Source organism: Podarcis bocagei (assembly GCF_964188305.1).
Source record: "Podarcis bocagei genome assembly, chromosome: 12".
Taxonomy (NCBI): Eukaryota; Metazoa; Chordata; class Lepidosauria; order Squamata; family Lacertidae; genus Podarcis; species Podarcis bocagei.
Genome location: NC_138137.1, coordinates 55,031,845 through 55,039,525, shown reverse-complemented (window position 1 = coordinate 55,039,525; position 7,681 = coordinate 55,031,845). Strand labels below are relative to the sequence as shown.

Here is a 7,681-nt window from a genome sequence, read left to right as displayed (position 1 = left end):
TCTCTCTTGACTATGAGAGAGGGGGGGAAAGGATGAAGAGAATTAACTTTCTTAGTCTGCAGACAGCTGGAGGTGCGAACTGAAGAAACTAATAATTCTCTAAAATCTGCTGGTAGCTCACACTGAGACTTCATTGTGTATTTAATAGCTGACACCCATCTCAAGTCACAAAAGCAACTCACATAATCTCCTGCTTCTCCTTCACTACCAAAACCATTGCCTCTCCTCTGCCTGCTATCCCAAATACATCTTGTTCCCCTTCTAATTTCAGCATATCAGTGGAATGCGCTCCATCTGTGTTTTCATTATTTTTTTCTTAAAAGGAAAGGTCTTCAAAACTTAGCCTGTGACCCTCAGCAAGCTTAGAGATTATCCAAAGAGTCAGAAAAATCTCTTGGTACAACAATTAGGGTGGGGATGGCTTTTTTGAATGAACGAACGCACAAACTCCCTTCAGCATAGAAAACTAGTATGCCAGAAAGTGCACTTCTCTTTTTAGGAACGCGCTTTTTTCTTTTTCTTTTCACCTGTGGGGCATTCACACACGCGCATGCTTCCTTCTCCAATTGTGTAATTACTTCATGCATGGAAGCGTCGCATGAAATCAGCAAGATTTCTTTTCAAGCCGACGTATTTGGCGGTTTTTGGTGAGGCTGAGCGGCAGTGCCAATCCCTGTACAGATTTCCACAGGACATAGGGGAATCCAGAGGGTCAAATGCAGGGCAGAAGTTTGTGCAATGTGGGTAACCAACTGCGCAGCTAGTTCTGTGCTTCCACCCCTTGCCTGGTTCAAAGCTGGCACTGCTGTCGGTCAGCCACTTTCATTTTGGTGATCTGCAACCTGCAGGGAAGCCACAAACACAGTCCAAAGTGCTTTATGGTCTTGCTTTTCCCTGCAGCCTCTTAGCCCAGTGTGCTTAGTGCCTCCTGGTTTTACAGATGGGTAACAGGTTGCCCGGGACGCGCATGGCGCTGTGGGTTAAACCACAGAGCCTAGGACTTGCCGGTCAGAAGGTCGGCGGTTTGAATCCCCACGGGGTGAGCTCCCGTTGCTCGGTCCCTGCTCCTGCTAACATAGCAGCTTGAAAGCACGTCAAAGTGCAAGTAGATAAAAAGGTACTGCTCCGGTGGGAAGGTAAACGGCGTTTCCGTGCGCTGCTCTGGTTTGCCAGAAGCGGCTTAATCATGCTGGCCACATGACCTGGAAGGTGTAAGCCGGCTCCCTCAGCCAATAAAGCGAGATGAGCGCCGCAACCCCAGAGTCGGTCACAACTGGACCTAATGGTCAGGGGTCCCTTTACCTTTATACCTTTAACAGGCTGCTCAAACCAACCTCAAGGCAAGCCAAGGATTGCCAGGCCGAAGCCCACAGCCCCACCCTCTTGACCATAACGGCCACCATTATTTTGATATTGTGTCTTTTAACAAAGGAAGAAGTGCAAGTTTGATACGCTGTTTTCACATATTTTGAGTTTTGTTTTTTAAATAAAAAAGGGCATGTGCTAGGCTGATTGGGGAAATTAATGAGATATAGCTCAATCAATAGAGCATGAGAATCCCAGGGTTGTGGGTTCGAGACCCACACTGGGGAAAAAGATTCCCCCTTTGGCCGGGGTTGGACTAGATGACCCTCGAGACCCCTTCCAGCTCTACAGTTCTTTGAGTCGATGAGCCTAGTTCTCACTGAGGTGGTCTGTGCCTGAGTTTGTCTATGGGTGGGGGCTTTCAGGCTGGCAATTCCCCCAATGCTAAATAAATTCCCTGCTCATGGAAAACCAGCATGTAAGGGAGAAGGCTAGAGTAGAACCCTTCTCCTAACAACTTCGTGAGATGGTTTCTTTTGCTTAATTAAATGTTTTATCCTGTGAGCCCCACAACCTACGGTCTGAAGCGGCAGAACCCAGATGTTGAGTTGATCACGTTACTGAACGCTAGCTCTTTACAGCAGTGTTTAGAACAATTTTCCTGTGTTACTGCTGTGCCATTACTGTATCTCGTTAATGAACGGGATTATATCCAACCAAGTTTTACTCAGAGTAGATCCATTGAATTGAATGGACCTAAGTTAGCTGTGCCCATTAATTTCATTGGGTACGGCTAGCATTGTATACAACTCAATCCAACAAATTGATTATTTAAAATCATCCTGAAAAGGGGCAGAGTTAAGAATGTATTTTGAAAAGGACACATATAGGATGGTTTTGTGCTGCTTTAGTAAACAATGCCCATTCCTGCTTCCTCATTCCACACTTGAGTTTTGTTTTAGTAACAGCCAACTAATGCCACATTTTAATTTGTACAATTAACAGGCAGGTTAGGATTTTAAGCAAGCTCCCATCCCCTTTTTATTTTCAAACCAAAGAGATTCCTCATACTTTTTTTTGCGTGTGGAAAAAGAGGTACCATTTTTCTGGAGATGTTTTTGCACTGTATTATAAAAAGACTGATCTTTTGTCGCTGTCGAAGTCATTTTTTTGCATGAGTGTACATATGTATATAAACGGACAATTAAAAGTCAAAGAATAAATGACCTTTTTGTAATTACTTGTGACCTGTGATTTGTACAGCATAGGACTGGTAAGTCCTGTCTCTTTCCTAAGTCCTCTTGCAACTCTTCAGGGTCCTGAAAGATCTGTAGGTCTATAGAACTTGCTAGCGCAAGTTAGGAAGGAACAATATATCCCCTTCTGCCTCCCTGAACATTCCCACACAAAGCATGCATATTGCCACTAAGCTACCGTCGCTCCCCAGTTTTCCTTTATGAGATCCTGAATGAATTGGTCCAAATCCCTTCGTGCGTTTGATCTGTTTCCCTCTTGGTACTGACTCCGAAAAAGAAAGCAATGCCTGGATGCGCTCAATGGTTTGCTCTTCCAGATATCTGTATGTACAACACTCCTGTCGCTTCTCTTGTTCGAGCTTGAGAAACAGGCGCACTGGTTGATGTCGGAAGAGGAAGCAATTAGGAGCAGGTTTCCCTTTTGAAGTTGTGGATAAAAGCGACCTGGGCGTGTTCCAACCGTCAGAAGTGGAGCGCCACACGCAGACAGCTTTTCTGCTGTACAGTGGTGCCCCGCAAGACGAATGCCTCGCAAGACGGAAAACTCGCTAGACGAAAGAGTTTTCCGTTTTGGAGGTGCTTCGCAAAACGAATCTCCTATGGGCTTGCTTCGCAAGACGAAAATGTCTTGCGAGTTCCTGCGGGTTTTCCCCCCTTCCCCCCCTTTTTCTAAGCCGCTTATCAGCTGATCCGAAAAGCCGCTAATAGCGCTAATCTGCTAATCCGTCAATGGGCTTGCTTCGCAAGACGAAAAAACCGCTAGGCGAAGAGAATCACGGAACGGATTCTTTTCGTCTTGCTAGGCACCACTGTACTTTATTGGAAGGAGAAAAACAATCATTTCCTTAATAACAATTTAAGCAATTTATTTACTAAAACAATAACATTATAGCATCCATTATAGAATCCATGTTTGTTAACTGATGTGGTTAAATGATTTTTTTTTTTAAAAAAAAACAACCACACACCTTAGACTGAGTTTTACCACGCATGAAAAACTTAAATCCTTATTTCCTGATGAATAGCCTTTGGACTATAATGTAACTTAAATAGAAAACTGTCTTTAGAAAGATTTTCCCTCCAAAAGCATTTAATTTTAAAAATCCAATTTAAATAAAAAAAATGATTTAATTTTTTAAAAAAATCTGATTTAAATTTTAAAAATTGATATTATTATTATTATTATTATTATTATTATTATTATTATTATTATTATTATTATTATTAAAAATCATTGCTTTTTATCCACCCTGTCCACAAGCAGGGGTTAAAAGGCAGGAAAGCCACTCTCTCTGCCCCCCAGCTCTTCAGCCGTGACATGTGATTAAAATAAACAGCCTTCTTGGTGCAAAAGAACCAGGGGAAACTCTTTTCTGCATAATATCCTCTTGGGCAGCAGAGGGCAGTGATACACCAGCCATCCACACACGGGCAAGGTAGGGCAGAGAAGGGATGGAGAATTATCCAGCTGATCTCTGCTTTGTCTTTCTGCTATTAATATGACGTTGGGGATGATGATGCTTGCTGATGCCTGTTACATTTATTACTCACCCGTCCCTAGCAGGTCCCGATTAAGCGATGTATAAATTTTATTGATTAATAAATGAATTCCTTGCAGACATTTCCCTGCAGTGCCTGGACACAGACAGTGGCCAGAGGAGGAAGTGCAGAGAGAAGAAACACCATAATAATAATAATAATAATAATAATAATAATAATAATAATACCCCCTATGCAATTATTATTATTATTATTATTATTATTATTATTATTATTATTATTATTATTATTACCATGCCCATCTGGCTGGGTTTCTCCAGCCACTCTGGGCTGCTCCCAACAGAATTAAAAGCACAATAGAACATCAAACATTAAAAACTTCCCTAAACAGGGCTGCCTTCAGATAACAACAACAATAATTTATTATTTATACCCCGCCCATCTGGCCGGGTTTCCCCAGCCACTCTGGGCGGCTTCCAACACAATATTAAAATACAATAATGCATCAAACATTAAAAGCTTCCCTAAACAGGGCTGCCTTCAGATGTCTCCTAAAAGTCAGATAGTTGTTTATTTCCTTGACATCTGATGGGAGGGCGTTCCACAGGCCGGGCGCCACCACCGAGAAGGCCTGGTTGCATCTGCAGCGGTACAATCAGACACCTTCATTTGCCCCAGCTGTAAAAAAATTGGGTGGGTGGGTGTCTCCAAACAATTCTCAGTGCTGTTAACAAACTACAATTCCCATGATTCTTTGGGGCAAGCTATGACTGTTAGTGTGGTCTTGTAGTGCTTTAAATATGTAGTACGGATGTGGCCTAATGGAGCTGGCTGGAGATCAAGGCTGCACACAAATCATAAATTTAAAACACTCCCTGCCAAGAATCCTGGGTACTGTAGATGCAATTCCCAGCACCCTTAGCAAACTACATCTGCCAGGATTCTTGGCATAGCTGTCAACCGTCCCTTATTTGGCGGGAACCTCCCTTATCCCAGCGCCGTGTCCCGCTGCTGTCCCTTATTGATGATGTTCCTTAACTTTCCCAGGTTTCATGCTCGCCCAGCTCGGGAGGGAAGCAGCGGCTCGGAGTCCTCCACCTCGAGAGAGCAAGAGAGAGAGTGCGCACGAGCTGCCGCGTCTCCATCTTTCCCTTTTCCCTCTCTCTCGGTTGGGGAAGGGCCAATGGAACTCCTCGCTCCAGGACGACGACGGCCCCGACGTGCTGCTTAGCATACCCTCAACCAGTGCAGCATCTTAATGTAGTGATTTCCCCCTCTGCATCCCTTTCATAACTCTGCTTTTATAAATCATTTGTCCATCCATAGTGCAAATTTTTGCTACAAGTTTTCTGTCAATCCTACCAATGTATGTAACTCTTTACAGTAGCTTTTCAACTAAATTATAAACTTTCCCCATTCTTTATTAAAGAGGTCCTCTTCCTGGTTTCTAATTCTGCCTGTAAGCTTTGCCATCTCGACGTCGTTCATCAGTTTTGTCTGCCACTCTTCTTTGGTGGGAGTTGTCGACCCTTAGGATCATCTAGTCCAACTCCCTGCAAAACACAGTCGCAGCAAAAGCAGCCTGGCTCCATCAGTGCGGGATTTCTGTATAAGCTAAGCAAAACCCCTTATTTTGGCTGCTGATCCCTTATTTTTGAGGCTGCTGGTCCCTTATTTTCAAATCTGTAAGGTGACAGCTATGATTCTTGGGGTGTGTGTGTGTGCTTTAAATGCTTGGTCTGTATTCAGCCTTGGAAAGAATGAACTCACAAGGGATATTCTCCTGATGTCGGATGTCGGATATTAAGCCTGATCAGAGGAACTGGCCATGCTCCAGGCACTCGGCTTAATCTCCTTGTTGACCTCCCCGTCTGCATCTCCCGGCAGGATACAGGCTAGGTCACTATCGGCGATCCTCCTCAAGCGTGAGAAGAACACACCACTCTTCCCTGCCCTCCCTGCCTCCCCAGGGAGGGGAAAGAGTTAGACAGAAATGTATTTACATCGCTTTATTTCTGTCTTTGCAGCAGTACAGAGAAACGCGTCTGCACACTCCAAACTCCAACAGCAGAGAGATAAACTCCACCCCTGTACTTCCAGTACAGGTCAAATGACACTCTGAGCTAACATCCAGTGCTCAGTACAGTGAATAGACTGCCCCTTTGTTTCCCCGGTACAGTCCCAAACATTCACATCCTGTTTTGCTTTCTAGCCACCTGCAGCTCGCCCTCGCATTGCTGCTTTTCCGTAACAAACGGATGGTGTTCAATTACCCCCAGCTCCCTAGGATGCTTGCAAAGGCACTGGTGCAGGGCCAGTGAAAATGTTGGCAACCCATGCTGACCTCCATCCTGTTTCAGCCAGCTCCATTTATCTCTAAATTCTGTTACAGAAGTTCTCTTTTAAAAAGAGAGAGAGAGAGAGAGAGACTGAGGGTAGAAAAAGATTTCCTTTATGTCTGGGGAAAGATTAAAAAAAGCAATGTACACCCCATGGGCCTCAGAAGTAATATTGCTTTCTTCTAGGGCTCTTGAGACAAATTCTATTTTCATTAGCTTAAAAAGCCGAGTTCTCCCCCCATTCTCCCCAGCTGTGTAGAACATATTAAAAGTCTGTGCTCTAGAATTTAATAAAATTCCCACACACCCAATCTTAACTGGCATGGCAATTCTTTTTTGTCAAGGCTGGGTCCCTCTCTCTCTCCATTTATGATATTTGAAACTCACTTTCCATATTGGCAGATGGCCCTGTTATTTAATAACAATAATATGCCGTAAATTTAGTTAGGCATCTGGGCTACGGATATCAGAAGGTGCCTTTCGGGCACTGTTGCGGTTTGCAAGGTGAGTGAGGGGCATGATTGAAGTGCCTAGAATTAGGCGTGGTGGGGAGAAAGCAGATAGAGGAATTTTTCCTCCTAACTCTAGAGCTTGTGCACATCTGAAGAGGGCGAGCGTTAGAAGATTTTGTTGTTGTTTAGTCGTATAGTCGTGTCCGACTCCTCGTGACCCCATGGACCAGAGCACACCAGGCACCCCTGTCTTCCACTGCCTCCCGCAGTTTGGTCAAACTCATGCTGGTAGCTTCAAGAACACTGTCCAACCATCTCGTTCTCTGTTGTCCCCTTCTCCTTGTGCCCTCCATCTTTCCCAACATCAGGGTCTTTTCCAGGGAGTCTTCTCTTCTCATGAGGTGGCCAAAGTATTGGAGCCTCAGCTTCAGGAACTGTCCTTCCAGTGAGCACTCAGGGCTGATTTCCTTCAGAATGGATAGGTCTGATCTTCTTGCAGTCCATGGGACTCTCAAGAATCTCCTCCAGCACCATAATTCAAAAGCATCAATTCTTTGGCGGTCAGCCTTCTTTATGGTCCAGCTCTCACTTCCATACATCACTACTGGGAAAACCATAGCTTGAACTATACGGACCTTTGTCGGCAAAGTGATGTCTCTGCTTTTAAAGATGCTGTCTAGGCTTGTCATTGCTTTTCTCCCAAGAAGCAGGCTTCTTTTAATTTTGTGACTGCTGACACTATCTGCAGTGATCATGGAACTTTTATATACCTGTTGTCTTTGTCCATGGAGTTTTCTTGGCAGGGATACTGGAGTGGCTTGCCGGCTCC

General features: G+C 44.3%; 1 protein-coding gene and 2 long non-coding RNA genes across 3 annotated transcripts in view; 1 reads left to right on the top strand and 2 right to left on the bottom strand.

Annotated features, from left to right (window-relative positions):
* The window catches only part of LOC308569772, a 126,942-nt gene extending 124,368 nt beyond the window's left edge, over positions 1–2,574 (bottom strand). The window contains exon 1 of the long non-coding RNA XR_014000837.1: positions 1,311–2,574. This is a non-coding gene — a long non-coding RNA (uncharacterized lncRNA). The remainder of the gene's footprint in view (positions 1–1,310) is intronic.
* LOC308569735 overlaps positions 1–7,681 on the top strand; it is a 394,467-nt gene that overhangs the window by 93,046 nt on the left and 293,740 nt on the right. The gene's annotated exons all lie outside the window — the stretch shown is intronic.
* The window catches only part of ZBTB47 (zinc finger and BTB domain containing 47), a 416,665-nt gene that overhangs the window by 124,368 nt on the left and 284,616 nt on the right, over positions 1–7,681 (bottom strand). The window lies entirely within an intron of this gene.